This window comes from Schistocerca nitens, chromosome 8 (assembly GCF_023898315.1).
Source record: "Schistocerca nitens isolate TAMUIC-IGC-003100 chromosome 8, iqSchNite1.1, whole genome shotgun sequence".
Classification (NCBI taxonomy): domain Eukaryota; kingdom Metazoa; phylum Arthropoda; class Insecta; order Orthoptera; family Acrididae; genus Schistocerca; species Schistocerca nitens.
Window position 1 is genome coordinate 130,128,904 of NC_064621.1, and position 20,320 is coordinate 130,149,223.

A 20,320-nucleotide genomic window follows, 5' to 3' on the forward strand; every position below is an offset into this window, starting at 1 on the left:
TTAATTTGACTCTATTCCATTATCCTTATTTTGCTTTTGTTGATATTCGTCTTATATCCTCCTTTAACGACATTCTCCTTTCCTTTCAACTGCTCTACCAATTCCTTTGCTGTCTCTGACAGAATTACAGTCTCCTCGCAACCGTCAAAGTTTTTATTTCTTCTCTCTGAACTTTAATTCCTACTGTAAATTTTTCTTCGGTTTCCTTTGCTGCTTGTTCATTGTATGAGTTGAATAATATCTGGGACATGCAACAATTGTATCTCACTCCCTTTTCAACCACTGCCCCCCTTTCATGCCCCTCGACTCTTGTAACTGCCGTCTGGCATCTGTACAGGTTATAAATAACCATTCGCTCCCTGTATTTTACCACTGCTGCCCTCAGAATTTCAATGAGAGTATTCCAGTCAGCATTGTCAAAAGCTTTCTCTAAGTCCACAAATGGTGTAAATGTAGGTTTGCCTCTCGTTAACGTATCTTCTAAGACAAGTGGTAGAATCAGTACTGGATCACGAATTCCTACATTTCTCTGGCATACAAACTGATCTTCCTATTCTTCTCTTACTTTTCCTAGTATCAAATTCCAATCCCCTATCAACATTAAATTTTCGTCTCCTTTAACTATCTGAATAATTTCTTTTACCTCATCAAACATTTCTTCAATTTGTTGATCATCTGCGGAGATAGTTGGCACGTAAACTTGTACTACTGAATCAGGCATGTGCTTCCTGTCAATATTGTCTATGATAATGTGTTCACTCTGCAGTTCATAGTAGCTAACCCACAAAAAAGAAAAAAAGAAAAAAAGGAAATGGAAATGAGCGTTGGCACTGTAGACCGGGAGGCCCCATCCGGGGAAGTTCGTCCGCCAAGTGCAAGTCTTATTTCAGTCGACGCCACACTGGGCGACTTGCGTGCCGCTGATGAGGACGAAATGGTGATGAGGACAACACAACACCCAGGCCACCAGAGGAGAAAATCTCCAACCAGGCCAGGAATCGAACCCGGGCGCCCTGCATGAGAGGCAAGCACGTTTCCACCCAGCTAAGCAGGCAGACAGCTGATCCACTTACCTGTTTTCTTATTCGTTATTAAAGTCACTCCTGCATTACACCTATTTGATTTTGTATTTATAAGCCAGTATTCACCTGAACAGAATTCCTGCTCCTCCTGTCACCGAACTACACCTTTTCCCACTATATCTAACGTCAACGTATCCGTTTCACTTTTTAAATTTTCTACCCTAAGTGCCAGATTAAGGGAACTAACAGTCCACGTTCCGATCCGTGGAATACCAGTTTTGTTTCTCCTGACGACAAATGGTTCAAATGGTTCAAGGACATTCTGACCGGGAATAGCGGCTGGGTGCAGGACGTGTACTTCATTGCACTTTGTGTGGAGGGAAACACGTTGTTCAAATGGCTCTGAGTACTATGGGACGTAACTGCTGAGGTCATCAGTCCCCTAGAACTTAGAACTACTTAAACCTAACTAACCTAAGGACATTACATGCATCCATGCCCGAGGCAGGATTCAAACCTGAGACCGTACGGTCGCGCAGTTCCAGACTGTAGCGCCTAGAACCGTTCAGCCACTTCGACCGGCGCTCTCCTGATGACAATCTACTGAGTTGTGTCCAGCCAGCGATCCGAATGGGGGACTATTTTATCTCCAGACTATTTTACCCAAGACGACACCATCATCATTTAACCACATAGTAGAGCAATATGTCCCATGGAAAAATTACTGCTGTAGTTTCCGCTTGCTTTCAGCCGTTCACAGTACCAGCACAGCAAGGCCGTTTTGGTTGATGTTACAATGCCAAATCAGCCAGTCATCCAAAATGTTACTGAAAAAACTGCTGCCCCTCTTCAGTAGCCATACATTTGTACCGACTGTACGGCTATCTGCATCGCTGATGCTGATGCAAGCAAGCCACCCCACTGAAGGCAAGGTTCGTGCGTCATGGTGTAACGAGTGTAAACGAAGACATTTTTATACATGGTACTTTAATATATACATACATCAGTTTGTTGATTCTTTTTTTCCTGTGTCCAACAGTCTTCCACAAACATGTCACATAATTTACTACCTGACGTTCTTTGCACAGTTATAACTGTACTACTAAGTGGACTACGCCTGTCAGGGTAGACTACCTGTTCTGCGTTTATGCATTACACTTCAGCGCCTGACCTGACACCCAGGGGAAAATAAACGTTACTGTCTTTCTCTTGCCAAATGTATTTATAGGTAGTAACCAACCTAAAACAAAAAACTCCTAATAGCTATAACTGTTAGTCTCTAAATGATCTAAATAGCGATATAATGTTATTCGGTACACTTTTCTCTGTGACCACTGGAAATATCTGCTCTTTTAACCGTTACACCTTGTGTGAGTTAAGCGAAGACGAATGAGCATTTATTCTAGCGACAGTATGGATTGCAAAAGAGGAAATCCACCGAGGAAAGGAATTTTGACAAAAAAGAGATTATTGCGACCCAGAGGAAACGAGCTTGTGAGAAAAGACGAAGTTGGTCGGCTGATAGCGTTCAATAGTTGTGAGCACCTACGGAAAGTGGTCGAAGAATGGTGAACCCACCAGTAGGAGACAGGGATTTGGAAGTCCACAACTCGTGACAGAACACGGTTAGATGCTTGGACGCTGTGTAAACAGGGATAAGCGACGGTCTGCAGGAGATCAGACTACACAGTGCAGCACTGCTGCAGGCACGAGTGTTTCGGGGCACACTGCTGAACATATGGCTCCGCAGTAGACGGTACTTGCATGCACCCCCGTTGACTCTAAGACATTGTCAGTAACAACTGTAATAGACACATGACCATCGAGATTGGACAGTGAATAAATGGAAACGTGTTGCCCCTTGTTCTCTTGTCAAATCAGTTCGATGGTCATACCTGGATACATCGTCACGCAACGGACGCTGGTCAGTAGTATGCTATGGGGGTCATTCACGTGGGCTGCACGACACCATTTGTAGTGACTGATACACAATAAAAGTTATGTACTACGTGAATGTTATTGCAGACCAACTGCTTTCCTTCACAATGGATGGCTTACACGACAGCAGTGGCATCTTCTCGCAAAAAGAATAACTGTCCACATCACACAACAAGAATCGTGCTACAGTGGTTCAAGGTAGTGAACTCACGTTGATCATGTGACCACCAGATTCATCTGATCTGCACTCGATGAAACACATTTTGGACACCAGCACGGCGCCCACAAGCCACCGTCAGGGAATTTACCATTAAAATTGCTACACCACGAAGATGACGTGCTACAGACACGAAATTTAACCGACAGGAAGAAGATGCTGTGATACGCAAATGATTAGCTTTTCAGAGCATTCATACAAGGTTGGCGCCGGTGACGACACCTACAACGTGCTGACACGAGGAAAGGATGGTTCAAATGGTTCTGAGCACTATGGGACTTAACATCTGTGGTCATCAGTCCCCTATAACTTAGAACTACTTAAACCTAACTAACCTAAGGACATCACACACATCCATGCAAGAGGCAGGTTTCGAACCTGCGACCGTAGCGGTCACGCGGACCCAGACTGAAGCGCGTAGAATCGCACGGCCACACCGGCCGGCCATGAGGAAAGTTCCCAACCGATTTCTCATACAAAAACAGCAGTTGACTAGTTTTGTCTGGTGAAACGTTGATGTGATGCCTCGTGTAAGCAGGAGAAATGCGTACCATCACGTTTCCGACTTTGATAAAGGTCGGATTGTAGCCTATCACGAGTGCGGTTTATCGTATCGCAACATTGCTGCTCGCATTGGTCAAGATACAGTGATTATTAGCAGAATATGGAATCGATGGGTTCAGGAGGGTAATACGGAACGCCCTGCTGGATCCCAACGGCCTCGTGTCACTAGCAGTCGAGATGACAGGCATTTTATCCGCATGGCTGTAACGGATCGTGCAGCCACGTCTCGATCCCTGAGTCAACAGTTGGGGTCGTTTGCTAGACAACAGCCATCTGCAGGAACAGTTCGACGACATTTGCAGCAGCATGGACTATCGGCTCGGAGACCGTGGCTGCGGTTACCCTTGACGCTGCATCACAGACAGGAGCGCCTGCGATGGTATACTCAACGAAAGACCTGGGTGTACGAATTGCAAAACGTCATTTTTTAGGATGAATCCAGGTTCTGTTTACAACATCATGATAGTCGCATCCGTGTGTGGCGACATCGCGGTGAACGGACATTGGAAGCCTGTATTCTTCATCGCCATACTGGCGTATCACCCTATGTGATGGTATGGGGTGCCATTGGTTACACGTCTCGGTCACCTCTTGTTCGCATTGAAGGCGCATTGAACAGTTCAAAAAATGGCTCTGAGCACTATGGGACTTAACTACGAAGATCATCAGTCCCTTAGAACTACTTAAACCGAACTAACCTAAGGACATCACACACATCCATGCCCGCGGCAGGATTCAAACCTGCGACTGTAGCGGTCACGCGGTTCCAAACTGAAGCGCACGGGCACACCGGCCGGCGCATTTAACAGTAGACGTTGTATTTCAGATGTGTTACGACCCGTGGCTCTACCCTTCATTCGATCCCTGCGAAATAATAATGCACGACTGCATGTTGCCGGTCCTGTACGGGCCTTTCTGGATACAGGAAATGTTCGACTGCTGCCCTGGGCAGGACATTCTCCAGATCTGTCACCAATTGAAAACGTCTGGTCAATGATGGCCGATCAACTGGCTCGTCACAATACGCGAGTCACTACTCTTGATGAACTGTGGTATCGTGTTGAAGCTGCATGGGCAGCTGTACCAGTGCACGCCATCTAAGCTCTGTTTGACTCAATGCCCAGGCGTATCAAGGCCGTTATTACGGCCAGAGGTGGTTGCTCTGGGTACTGATTTCTCAGGATCTATGCACCCAAATTGCGTGAAAATGTATTCACATGTCAATTCTAGTATAATATATTTGTCCAATGAATACCCGTTTATCGTCTGCAATTCTTCTTGGTGTAGCAATTTTAATGGCCAGTAGTGTATTTGAACTGAGTAAACCGTGCGTGTAAACGTGGCGTCACATACCTCCAGAAGCGAATTAAGGATTCCTTGAACCCATTGTTGTTGTTGTTGTGTTCTTCAGTCCTGAGACTGATTTGATGCAGCTTTCCATGCTACTCGATCCTGTGCAAGCTTCTTCATCTCCCAGTAACTACTGCAACCTACATCCTTCTGAATTTGCTTAGTGTATTCATCTCTTGGTCTCCCTCTACGATTTTTACCCTTCCACGCTGCCCTCCAATACTAAATTTGGGATCCCTTGATGCCTCAGAACATGTCCTACCAACCGATACCTTCTTCTTGTCAAGTTGAGCCACAAATTTCTCTTCTTCCCAATCCTATTCAATACCTCCTCATTAGTTATGTGATCTACCCATCTAATCTTCAGCATTCTTCTGTAGCACCATGTATCACAAGCTTCAATTCTCTTCTTACCCAAACTATTTATCGTCCACGTTTCACTTCCATACATGGCTACACTCCATACAAATACTTTCAAGAAACGACTTCCTGAAACTTAAATCTATACTCGATGTTAACAAATTTCTCTTCTTCAGAAACGCTTTCCTTGCCATTGCCAGTCTACATTTTATATCCTCTCTACTTCGACCATCATCAATTATTTTGCTCCACAAATAGCAAACCTCATTTACTACTTTATGTGTCTCATTTCCTAATCTAATTCCCGCAGCATCTCCCGATTTAATTCGACTACATTCCATTATTCTCGTTTTGCTTTTGTTGATGTTCATTTTATATCCTCCTTTCAAGACACGGTCCATTCTGATCAGCTGCTCTTCCAAGTCCTTTGCTGTCTCTGACAGAATTACAATGTCATCGGCAAACCTCAAAGTTTTAATTTCTTCTCCATTGACTTTAATACCCACTCCGAATTTTTCTTTTGTTTGCTTCACTGCTTGCTCAATATACAGATTGAATAACATCGGGTAGAGGCTACAACCCTGTCTCACTCCCTTCCCAACCACTGCTTCCCTTTCATGTCCCTCGACTCTTATAACTGCCATCTGGTTTCTGTACAAATTGTAAATAGCCTTTCGCTCCCTTTATTTTACCCCAGCCACCTTAAGAATTTGAAAGAGAGTATTGCAGTCAACATTGTCAAAAGCTTTCTCTAAGTCTACAAATGCTAGAAACGTAGGTTTGCCTTTTCTTAATCTAGCTTCTGAGATAAGTCGTAGGGTCAGTATTGCCTCACGTGTTCCAATATTTCTACGGAATCCAAACTGATCTTCCCCGAGGTCGGCTTCTACTAGTTTTTCCATTCGTCTGTAAAGAATTCCCGTTAAATATCTTGCAGCTGTGACTTATTAAACTGATAGTTCGGTAATTTTCACATCTGTCAACACCTGCTTTCTTTAGGATTGGAATTATTATATTCTTCTTGAAGTTTTATGTAATTTCGCCTGTCTCATTCATCTTGCTCACCCGATGGTAGAGTTTTGTCAGGACTGGCTCTCCCAAGGCTGTCAGTAGTTCTAATGGGATGTTGTCTACTCCCGGGGCCTTGTTTCGACTCAGGTCTTTCAGTGCTCTGTCAATCTCTTCACGCAGTATCGTATCTCCCATTTCATCTTCATCTACATCCTCTTCCATTTCCATAATATTGTCCTCAAGTACATCGCCCTTGTATAGACCCTCTATATACTCCTTCCACCTTTCTGCTTTCCCTTCTTTGCTTGAACCCATACCACGCACATACGCTGTAGTACTGCGTTCCAAAAAAGGCCAACGACTTTCTCGTCCATATATGATCCGAGTGTAAACAGTCCCGGTACATTTAAACAATCAGTTTCCTCGAATAGTTCTGTGTCATGTACCACTTATTTTCGCATTTGTGGTGTTTCGAGTTGCACTCACAACACTCCCTTAGGCAATGAAAACAGTTTCATTTCCATTTAATGTTTCACATCCTTAATGTATGAAAACGGATTTTCAGTCTCCGTCACCTTTACATGTACGTCAAGCTTCTTACGAAGGACCATGACAAATAAATCGCCCTTTGGCTCCGGGCCATTTTCGAACACGTGAATAAGTGTGGTTCCTTGATATTGCTTTAATGTAATGCTTACCACGGACAGTTTATTCTACACAACGAAGACTCTTTGTTACATATTTAGTTAAACATCCATCAAGATCAGATTTCGGTGCTGTGACATACGATCATCTTTCGGAATTGCTCAATGGCTGCTGCCGTTCCCGCGTCCGTGACTGCGTGCAGCGCAAGCTCTAGCGTAACGTGGCGTCCCACAGGCGTGCCCACCTGGGGCTGGACGAACTCCATGATGTTGGAAAGCGAGGCCTCGCCTGAGAACAGAGAACACGCTTCTACACTACCTGTATCGGTGACGACATTCTTGCTGCTGCCCTCCTTCGGTTTTCCAGTTTTAACAGGTTGACATCAGTTTCACGGAATTGAACACAGTACAAGCAGAAGACATATATGTCGTATCTAGCGACGTAGTGCACAATAGCACTCCTGTAAGGGAAAAGTTCCGTGGCCGTTGCCGCTGTGGATAAAATTCTTCAGGGAATGTGAGGCATTCTCGATATGTAAACTATCCAACGTTTGGAGTTATGTTGACTGCTGAATGAGAATGCGAAGACTGAAGTAGGTCGAAGATGTCAAAGAGGGTCCGCAGCTCGTGGTCGTGCGGTAGCGTTCTCGCTTCCCACGCCCGGGTTCGATTCCCGGCGGGGTCAGGGATTTTCTCTGCCTCGTGATGACTGGGTGTTGTGTGATGTCCTTAGGTTAGTTAGGTTTAAGTAGTTCTAAGTTCTAGGGGACTGATGACCATAGATGTTAAGTCCCATAGTGCTCAGAGCCACTAGAACCATTTTTTTTAAATGGAAATTACTGGCAATACTTTCGTATTAACTGGAATTCAAAGCAGTTTTAAAAATTCACAGAAAAGCTTTAGTCAGAAAGAGCAAATATTTTTTCGCCTTGGTAAGAGTTAAATATTTATACAAATTGTTCCCGTGAAAAATTTTACATAAACTCGAAGATCACTTAAAAAAATTGATTGGCGACTCCATGGAGTGCTGTGTGCACATCGACCATATATGTCAAATTAAAAGGAAGGTCAGCGTTGGCCGTAATATTGATGTTTCATTGATAGCAGAATCGATTTTCGATCACATAGTGATCATCTTCTGTGCTGTGGTGTACAAATTAAACTCAGACACTACTGTCAAGTTATCAATAACTTCGCTTCTCAGTTTTGGTTATTGATCACTTGATTCCAGTGTCGGAGTTTAATTTGTACACCAGAGCACTGAAGACGATCACTATGTGATCGAAAATCGATTCTGCTATCAATAAAACATCAATATTACGGCCAACGCTGACCTTCCTTTTAATTCAACTTAAAAATTTTCGTGGGACGACGTGAACTAATTGTATTCGAAACTACCAAGGCACACTTGTAAATGAGATAAGTAAGCAAAAAACAGGAAAAAATAAAAAGCAATTTATTCGTCACCGATTACAGTTTCTAACGTTTATTGACGTTTCGAACACTTTTTTACTATCCGCTTTCCTTGTGATTCAATAACGACAAATTTTTCTGAAGTGTGATGATAACAAACCTCAATGCATTGTTTTTTGGTAGTTTTGTATCTGTCACCACGAGTTGCGTAATGATGAAATTATAGAAACAACTATCACATACGAATACACACCCTCCGTTATTGGTCGAGATTCTCAGCCTGGCTACACTGTATTCTCCGTACAGCTCCTGATAAATATTTCCGCAGCTGCTCAATTCTTTGTACCGAGCAAGAGTTCGTTATCCGCTCCAGCAGACGTAGCCATCCTCCCGCGTCACTGGCTGCTAGTCGGTTCCTCCCAAAAAAGCTGGCGCAGCCGCGGGCGGGAGTACCCGTTTCCAGCCGGTCTTTATCCCGAACAATGCCTCCTGCGCTTCCCCCCTTGTTTGTAATTTCGCCAAAGTATTCATTCCTCGCGGAAAACAGATGCGTGGCAGCGGCGGCGCGGAATTTCGCTTCCGGCATATTGCCAGCTACCGTTCCTGCCGAAGCGCGCGCACCGCGCATCCGAATCCATTTTCAAAGGACAAATTACTATAAAAGGCGGCAGGCGGCGCCGCGTCTGAGGGTGGGGGCGGCCGGGGCGGTCGATATGCTGATGAGGGACACTCGACACCGCGCCTCAGACAAAGCCCGTCTCATCCCGGCCGGCATTCGATGAGTGCGCCTCCGAGTGGGTTAGGGGCCTTCAAGGGGGAGGGGGAGGACCTGGGGTAACATCCGCCGTGGCGAAAATGAGACGACGACCAATGCAAAGCCGACGAACTGTAGAGGAAGTCACGTGCGATGAAGACGTAGAGGCGAGCCACTGATTGTGTGACTATCTTGCGAGCAGTACCGAGGAAACTTTACTGCATGCAGTGACGAGAACATTTTGACGCGCCACTTCACAACCATGCATGTGCAAATTAGGCAGTATTAAATAATTATAGATACTGAAGATACAGGAGATCCGGTACTACTGTAAGAGCTTAACGGATCTTTGGAAGATTTGTGACCAAATAAGGATGAGGGGGTAGATGACATTCCTTTGGAATTTCTGAAATCGTTGGGGCAGAGGCAATAAATCGACTTAAGCACATATGTGCAGTCTATGAGATAGACCAGCTTAGCATCATAAGCATCGAAGTTGCTGATTAGAATAGTGTATAGAAGAATGGAAAAAGAAAATCGAGGAGCTCTTAGGCGATTAGTTTGCCTTTCGTGATGGTAAAGGCACGAGAGAGACGGTTCTGACACTGCGATTCGTGGTGAAAGCAAAGACTAAAGAAACATTCGAGACTTTTCTTAGAATATGTCGACTTAGAAAATACGATCTGATACGTGTTACAAACCGGACACAATGGGAAGGACCGGGCCCCTTTGCTTTTTTTCTTTTATCACTCGTTTATTACATCAGAGAAATACACATTTTAAGACAAAATTTTACTACATGAAATACTGCTCCCAGTAAAGGTTAACATAAGCAGTGACAAAACTTAGTTGTCTAAAGGATTTCTGCTGGCAACAAATTTTAAGGAAGCAATGTAAGGTTTATATCAATTTAGCTCAAACACGTAGCTAGTGATTGAATCACGACACAGACACTTCAACAATTTCGGTAACAAATAAATAGCGTGAATTTGTACTCACAGTAACCAACTAATCAACAGCCTTGCCATTGAATAAGTAGTAGGCCATTTAGAACGAATTAGCAACACCCCGCAACTAGGGGAGTTATTACGAACAGTCTTTAAATGTCTTGCTCCCCATTAAATAAAGAAACTTACAGTAATTAAATGAATAACAAATCAAACACACTACCTCCACTCAAACTCTTCAGTGGAAGCCAAGCCAAAATGAAAATTCCATTAAGTGACTAGCACTGAAGTCACACTAAAGCTCATCTCTGTGTTCCCAGACACACATGGGGCAAACTTATACAAGATTTTGAAGGGAGCACATCAGTAAAACCGGTAGTGGAGCTAACTCGTGCCACTGAAAATTAAGGTACTAGCCCGGGGCACAAGGTGGTATACAATGAGGTTGCCTTAGTGCTATACTGCGCTCCAAAGTATTAATTCAAATGGCACATTCAAAATTAAGTACATATAAACCAGCATTAATTAACGAGGAGTGACACCAGGTCGCTCAAAGGGATGACAACACTTAATTGAAAAAACAAATGCCGGAAGCGGCAGTAACATCAAACACCTTCTCTGAGTTTTAACCAGGAGTCACTTCCCGCTATACAAGTAAACATTTTACCAAGCACAAGGAAGGAACCCCCACAGAGAAAATTCAATTAAAACCCCCAAAAGATTATAAAGGACAGGGAACCCCAACTATTTCAATTTAAAAGAATTAGCTCTCCCCAAAGGCAGTGAAAACGCGAAGGACACACTTAAGAGTCAACCAAAATTGGTTACAAAATGTCTTATACATTTGCTCCTTTTCTTTAAAGAAACACAAGGCTGCTTAACTTCTGCTGGCTTCTGCTGGACGTCCGGTATGGCTCGTGTAGGATACACCATGCAGCAACGCAAGCTAGGCGGTCGCAAGGCACGGCGAGCAAAATCAGGAGAGCACACAGGCAGGCAGCCAATACATATCGTCCATGCTGAACCGCCAGATCGCGTACAACCAACTCCACATATACGTGGTTACTTCCACCTCGTACTTCGCGGCGTCTCAGCAGGTAGCCCGAGCAAACGTCAACTGCCACTCGCCCCGCGAATGCGGAAAACAACAAGGCAAGCAAAGATAACGAATATCGAAGGATCGATAATGGACATCCAAGAGACTGGCGCGCCAGTAACGAGCCCCACGGCTCACGATCAACAGTGTAAAATGATTCAAGGTGCTCAAAATTCTCAGGAATATAGGTGTAAGTTTTAGGGAAAGACGGATAATACGCAATATGTATGAGAACCAAGAGACAGCAATAACAATAGAAGACCAAGAACTAAATGCTCGGATCGAAAAGGGTCTGAGAAAGTGGTGCAGTCTTTCTCTCCTACTGTTTAGTCTGTACAACGAAGAAGCAATGATGGACACAAAAGAAAAGTTCAAAATACCTGTTGAGTGGAATAAGTAGTCTACTTAGTAGGGAACATATGCTGACAGTAAACTGAAGAAAGACTAAAGCAACGAGCAGTAGGAAAACGAAACAAGTGATAAAATGTACATCAAAAATAAGAAACATGAAGTAGACTAAGTTAAGGAATTCTGTTACCTTGAAAGCAAAGCAGCATATGACGAATGAAGTTGAAAGGGTCATGTAGCCACCTTTCATTAGTCCGGTAGCCCATTTTCATTAGCATTTCTCTTTCTTTTCCTTGTTTCTCTTTTCTCATAACTCCCATAGTGGTGTGATTGAATGAATGTGGTTGCGTGTCGCGTTGCTAGACGGTGGCGTAGTCTGCTGCAGAAAGTCTGCGATAGTCATACAGATTCAGCAGCAGTTGTACAGAATAGCCAAGTCTCGTAGTGGTCAAGTAGGCAAAGAGGTTTGCGCTACTTGTGAGAAATCCACATGCGGTAGGTTGGTGGCGGAAATGGCATCTTTGGGCTTTTCGGGCCACGCCGAGCGTGGAAGAGGCTGGAGAAGAAAAAGGGAGGCAGTCTGCCGCCGGTACGGGAAGCGTTCACAGCTGTGCTCCAGTCGAAGAAGGGCGAGTTAGACTGCCCGCGTGGCGCGTTGTTACTTGGCGAGAGGAGAGCTGCTAGCTTTTGGTCTCGCTTTTCAAGTCTGAAGAATTGATTTGCCTTGTCGCAGCAACGAATGCAAAACTTTGGCAGATTTTTCTTTTAGTAAATTTCTATAGCAGACTTGGATCCACTGGAAGAGCGCCACACAAAGGTGTCGATATGAAGTGGGCATTCGCTTCTGTATGAATGTCTGTTTGCCTTCAGCTGTGCCTATATAAGCTTTTATTTTTCTAAATATTAATAGCTTTGCCTACTCGTAAATTTTCCATCCTTTATGTATCTTTCTTCCGTCGGGAACCAATCACGTGGTTGAACATTAGAGTTCGTTGGGCTACCGTCATCGCTCACTATCCGATCTGATGTTTGTTTTAAAGAATGTTCATTGTTCATGACTGTGTGATGTGATATTGTTGCAACTTGGCAACGATACCTAGAAATTGTGTCTCCACAAACCACGTTGGCACGCGGGTGTACTGCGAAACGTGTACCGTTTCACGAGTTATTGCGATCAGTTTCAGACAACAGCAGTTGTATGAATGATTCACACCAATGATTTTAGGTGTAGATTATAACGGTGAATGTATCGATGCTTTTCTTTAATGTTTTAGGAATTAATGTTGTCAGGAATTGTGTACATGTCTCACATCCATATCTTAGGAATAAATGATTTTATCCACAATTTTCTCTTGTATTCCGAGGTTACGTTTTTGCACCTAAGCCACTCATCTCATAGCTTTCCCGTTAGCACACCCAACGCGTTTCCTTACGCACAGGTCCAGTGACTAGTTTCCCTTTTATTTTAAAACAAATGCTTTAGATCAAGTCTTATTTTCAGGTGTGTTGCTGGGAGCTGATCTTATGCACAGTGTTCATGCATTTTCTATTTTATTTTAAATGTTTGATTCTCGTGAACAGTGCACGGGCAATACTATTAACTACATCGCATCACCTATGAGCGATATCACAACGCGTGCATTTTTATGAGTTTTTGGTTTGTGGTCAAATTAATTTATTTTCCGACTCGGCCAAACTTTTGATTAGTTGTATGGTTAGAGTCGGTGGCGACCCTAATCTTAACGTAATAACCCGTAGAAACAGGTTAGTTGCAAAGTAAGCAGGACATAAAAAAGATTACTAGCAGTCGCAGAAAGGGACTTTCTGGTCAAGAGAAATCTGACTGCGTCAGACATCTACCTTAATCTGAGGAAGAAATTTCTGAGAATATACGTTTGGAGCACAGCATTTTATGATAGGGAATTACAGACTGTGGTAAAACACGAAAACAAGAGAATCTAAACATTTACAATGTGATGGTATAGAAAAATGTTGAAAATCAGGTAGACTGATAGAGTAAGAAATGAGGAGGGTCTCCATAGAATCGGTGGGGGAAGAAATGTGTGGAAATCACTGACGAGGACAAGGAACAGGATGACGAGACTTCTGTAAAGACATAAGGCATTAGCTTGCACGCTGCCAGAGGGGGCTGTTGAGGGGGAGAACTAGCCGGCCGAGATGGCCGAGCGGTTCTAGGTGCTACAGTCTGGAACCGCGCGACCGCTACGTTCGCAGGTTCGAATCCTGCCTCGGGCATGGATGTGTGTGATGTCCTTAGGTTAGTTAGGTTTAAGTAGTTCTAAGTTCTAGGAGACTGATGACCTCAGAAGTTAAGTCCCATAGTGCTCAGAGTCATTTGAGCCGTTTGAGGGGGAGAACTACAGAGGAAGACAGATTGTGATTATTCCAACAAATACATGAGGTGCAAATGCGAGTGAATGATGCGGAGTCTGGCGCAGGAGATCAATTGGTGGCGGACCACATCATACTGGTAAGAACGAAGGTAAGACATATTTTGAAACGGTCAGTTACGCGAACGAGGGGTAACAGATAGGGCATTGTGCACACCTGTCGACTCTTGGCCCTTGGTTGATTCTCGGGATTATTTTGCTAATGGACACTTTTTGCGACACGAAGTGGAACCAAGACTGCTAAATTTCAAACTCATCCAAGGAAAGAAAGATGTCAGACACAGCTGTCATGCAAAATCTAACTAATCAGGAAATTTGAAGGAGGCAAAGTATATTGCTATCGTTTCTGAGGGTGCTGAATGCACACAACAGCAGTTTGACTGGCAACAACAGATAAGGCGAGCGTTTGTCTTTGAAGTGAACTGACGAATAAATGTAGACGGTTTTTCAGTTAGAATGAGAGGTTGCTTCTGGAATGTGAGTGTAAGGAAACATGACATCATACGAAGGTGTCCTACTAAGCAAAATTCTGTAAATGAAAGTCTATTGAAATCGATTTAAACATCAAAGCAAAAAAGTTTGTTATGTTTCTTTAGTGATTTTTTAACGTGTCACAAGCACTGTCTGCCATTCCGACAGTATCAGAGTCACCACACAGTTGCCACAGCAGTTTACCCTCCCTTATGAAGGTTACGATTCCTCAACTCTCAGCCTTTCTTCTTGCAGTTCACTAGTTTCGCGGGTCACTTCTTTTTGAAGAAAACAGCCGACAAACAGTGACTGACAAGATGGAGCGTAGAAAGGGAAAGAAAATGCTGAGACGAAATGGAGGAATTGAAGCTATTCTAGATGGGACCACCTATCGTCACTGCGGCAAACTGTGTACCTCTGACACTGGACTGTACGGTCACCTTTAGTATTGCGAGGTGCCGGGGCTAGTAGTGTATTTATCACTAAATTCTACTAGAATCCACATGTGTAAATCATGCTCTAAGCCCCCCCTATTCTAACTCCGACTTTTGCTGTTGCACAAGGATAAAAAAAAATACGCGAACTGACTCTAATCAACCCTGCTAGTGGAGTAGAAGAGAGTTTGGCACCTGCAGTAATTTAATTTGATACATAAGTTAAATAAACAAAGGTTTCATTAGCATAGTGAGGAATGATAGGGTTGCTCTATTGATTAACAGAATGAAAGTTCTGTTCAAAATAACAATATGATTTATTAAGATTAAACACAGAATAGTAAAAGAAACACAGCAAATTTATAAAACATCAAATTGGCTAAAATTGGAGATTCATACAAACACTATAAAGGTGAAGTTGTCCCTAACTTAGATCGTGAGGTTTAAGACGAAGTGGTATGTGGAGCCAATTCCTTTCCACTCAAATCTCAAGAGAGACACACAGCTAACCCAATGGTAATTGCTGTTACTCGAAACTGAACAAAGTTAGAAAAGGATGAACAGGCGCGCTCTGCTGAGCTCTGATTATCACCTAGGAAAATCCCTGTCTGCCGGTGCTGCGCACGTACATTACCAACAGTCTTCTTATCTCCCAGAACACGATCTGGCGTACCGCAGGCGAGGGCTGGCTGCTTCGACGTCCACGACCGAAAGGCGACTGCCGACTACTCCAGAGCACCTGTACAGGCCGAACACACCACCTTCCCGCCCCCACGACAGTGGTCGTGGTTACGTTCCAATCAGCCACACCAAAACCGGCGGAAATTCCACTCCATTGCCGGAGCACTACCATTCCACCAATGGAGATTCTTGGCGCCAATTTCTGTGCTGATTTTGCCCCGTCACGGAGCTATGCCCTTAGCAAGCCAATCACAGTTCCTATTTTGCAGAAAGCGCGGTAATTTTCCCGCCCCAGCTGCCTGGGTACATAAGTCATTCCCACGCCTCGCTGGTAGCCCGCCAGAAAGTGTTTTCGCTAAGCTTCTGCGAAGCAACGGAACCACCAGCCCAGCCGCCACTTCCGGCTTTCGCGGCCGCGTCTCCTGACAATGTCGGCGTCCGGAGAGTATTCACTCGGCCCCCACACCTGTCAGCCTACCCTTTCATAGTGAGAAGAGCCCGCCTGTCACTGGACCACCCGGGTGGCGAGAGACGCTACATGGGAAGTCCGCGTGTGAAGGAACAACGGAACCTCCACCGCATGCAACTAGAGAGGAGAATCGTAAGATAGAAATATGAGAGGGGGCTCATGCCACCTCTCATTGCCCCTACGCCATTTTAGATTGTAATTGGTGAGCGGTTGGCTCACTTAGGAGCAAGGTAGTGAGTCAATCGCCCAAGAACAATCTTACAAAGTGACTCCACATGCCGCACTCTATAAAGAAAATCACTGCAACTGAAAAATGCAGCTCATAGAGGGAGGATTATTTATGATGTAGCCAACTTCACCTTCTTAATATGGAACACTAACACTCACATCACACATCCATACCCAGGGAGCCCCTTCCAAACACCGATTCACGCAGACATTCACGCTCTAAACATGGCCCGGGCATCTGAGCCAAATATGGAGCAGTTTATTCTTTACAATCAGAGTTGGAGTGCTCCGCAATTAAATGCCCAAGATGTTACAACAATTTTAATCATTAAACTAACCTGACCTCACTCACACATGGTAATATTTAAGTTAACAATCTCTTTGTGAGTTTTCCGAATCTAGTTACAACCTCCGATTCATTCTGTCTCCCTGCAGCAAGAATAACCTTTACAAAATGTTCCCTGAACTGATGGTCCATTCACAATGACAGTGGTGGTATCTGCTTCAGTTTATGGGGACTTCAGGCACACTGTTAGCATACACACAACAATAAACACAAAAGACAAAAAAAACATGATGTGGAGAACAATACAGTAATCTGTAATAAGAATTACAGTGTAAAACACAAACGCATACAAGGTATAACATACATTACAGAAACAACATAAGAGAAAGAAATTTAAGAAAAACAAAAAAAACAAGGTTCATGGGGCATCAAATTGTGCGTGCACATTGCACAAAGTTCACGACTGTGCTGAGAATGAGGCACTAAATCACATTGTTAGAAATATCCGTGGCACTTCACAAATTCCACCGTACTGACATCACATAAGGCTAAACGTCGGGTGTAGTTGCTACGTTGTGGCAACAGCAATAGGGAGTTCTGGAGTGTCTGCAGTACGCTGTTGAGATTGTAGTCAGACCCACGCATATGATCACGGCAGTACGGTAGGAAGACACAGTGATAGGTTCTCCTCACGTCGATTAATTGTCTCTGAGATCTCCTTGTTGGGATACATCACTAGTCTAGGTCTCTTCTCTCGCTGGACAGAACTTTACGTTTCCCAATATTGCAGTTCGACGAGGGATGATGGCACGTGGAGTGACTCCACAAGTGTGTGAGGTCATCCATACAGGATCGAACTAGGAGCGACTATTGTTAAAAACTGCTCTCTAATAGAGAGGAGAAGTAAGACATGAGACCATACATTTGTTAGTGTGGCACGATGCTGCTTTGTGTATGCAGATCGGCCAATGCTAGTGAGTTGTAAAAACCCAAACAGGTGAGTATAGAGCGTCCCTTTCTGTCCTGAGGCACATGAGGCGCAGGTTCTGACACGATATGTGATCTTCTTCGTGTACTCACGACAACGTGGTCTGCCGCAGGGAATCCCTCCAAGCGGCTGCCGCGTCCGGAGAGCTAGCAGGCTGTCGCGTGTCAGGGTCAACGGCCAGCCCCACTTTCGCTTGTGGCGGGGCGAGGGTCCCGTGTAATCCCTCAGGTAGGCAGCCGGGTGACTGTCAGCGTGTAGGACGGGACGCTCGCCCTCTAGCAGGTAGCCCAAGACCTCTTGTTTTTGCGCTGGCTGGCCTCTGCATTGCCACGATACCCGTCATCTGCACAGTTCTGACAAAAATCTTAAGCCTAACTTTTTCCCATGACCTTCTATGTTATAATAAATTTGCATAGTGATACATTGATGGTCTGTCATTTCAGACACTCTTATTTCACTTTTATAGTTATTAATCTATGGCAATCATTATAACATCTAATCTAGACATGGAAATAATTTATTTTGATATATGTGTAGAGACTGATCTCAGTATGTACATGGTGTGTGATAACTGATGCTTTATAATGGATGAACAACTAAATGTGCGGGCCCGCACTAATATTACCATTAATTATATAGATCGACAGTAGACATGCTTCAAGAATTAACTACCATATCCCAACGATCTACATTCTACGTCTTTTAATTAAATTATGTTGTTATGCAGGTCTAAGTTTTACTGTGCTATAAAGAACATGCAACTACGCTACTTTCGCTCGCCCGTCGTCCCTCCATCTCGGGTCTGTGGTTTGGTGACCTGAAAAATAGCAACTCAACAGGCGCGCGCCACACTTGTGGTAGAAAACCCCCACAATATTAATCTAGTTATTGTTAAATCCTACAGTTTAACTTATCCTAGTATCGTACTTTCCCTTTTATTTATTTATTTATTTATTTTATTTTATTTATTTATTTATTTATTTTTTTATTTACCTTATACAATACCCTTACATAGTTCCTGTTACGCTGAGATGTCTTGCTGCTCGCCGCTATTGACGACAGTGATGTGCGCGCCGTACGACATGACCTCCGAGTTTTCATTACGCCTCACTGAAACTCCAGAGACTGGGTTAGCCATGGCTATACACGACAATAAATTTATAGTTGCAACTTCCTTCTCTATGTGAAGCGGTTTTCGTGATCAAAGTACACCTTTCCAGAAGCAATGTAATATGACCAAGCCAGGACTGGTTCCTGTTGAGGATTCAGACACCCAACACACGCCAGCTACACAGTATGTCACGAATATCCAAGTACAATTCCTTGGTGATTCATCTGTGACAAAAACGAGCAGCACGCTAAATCCCCAACCAGCACATTAGCATGGTAGGCTTTTATGCCCTCATTTCTCTCGTCTAGGGCACCATTAGAGTCAAATGCTCACAGGTTCACCCCGACTTGCAAGACAACGATACCGGCGCAGCTCTGCAAAAACTATACTGCCCATATTCACCCTCGAAATCGCGCAGTATACCACAATCGTGCAGTGCACTGACGCGTGCCTGCAAGCATTGGTATGAACGTCTCACGAACTGGTTGTGGCCGCTATGGAGCGTATCACGACCTCTCAGAACGCTTCTAAGAGCACGTTCTTGTATGCGCCCGTTTGTGCGACGTCTCGTCACTCATCTTTATCCCTTAACATGGACACCAGATAGGAAAGGACAAAAACATTGCTCATGGAAAGGTAGTCCCTCTTATCGCAACGACAGAGGAGATCCCGAACATAGACAAAAAAAGTTAACAGCAGTAAATTCTTAAGCGAGAAATCGCAGCGTGTTAATACTTTAACAATCTTAATCTATTAATGCAACGATTATTGTTCCCCGAAGAAAGGTTCATATCTTTGCCTATTCTAATATGTACACCACTTAAACTACTATTATTCCACGAACTTCTTTGTGTGAGAGAAGTGGTGGAGTCCTATGGACTAGCGTCAATCCCTTCTTAGACTCCCCCTCCTCTGACGTGTATTAGGATTTGGAGGTCTAATTTCTATCTCCCGGTTCTCCTGTTGTCCTTGATTTCGCTCTCTCCAATTACGGTCGCTTTGCCGTTCGTCATTCCTCCTGTCCCAGATTCCTTGTCTAGATTGACCTTGTTCCCTGACGTTCTGGTTTCCGTGTCTTTGGTTTCCATAACCTTGAATAGCGTAACCTTGACTTCCGTAACCCTGGTTTCCTAACTGACCAGTGCGATTATGCGATCTGTTGTCGTCTTCTGTTCCTGGCCGGTGGTATTTGTTACTTTGCCCCTTCTTCCTGTCCCTTGCGTCTTGTTTATCAAAGACTACTTCGAGTTCGCGCAATAGACTCTTGAATGCTTCTATGTCAGATCCACACTTGCCGACAAGTGTCTGTTGGTACCTAACTGGCAATTTGGAAAAGCAAAATTTAATGATTTCTCCGTTACTATATGGACTGTCTAAAAATTGATTCTTCTTGAGTAAATCATCAAGAAATTTGGTTGCGCTCCTATGTCCGGACACTTCCAGTTCAGGACAAAATATTATTTCCTCTTTAATCCTGTCTTGCGTTTCCTTTGACCAGTAGGTCCGCAGGAATGCACCAACAAATTCCTGATAAGTCCGACACGTCACTGCCACACCCCGCATCTTTTCCGCGGCTT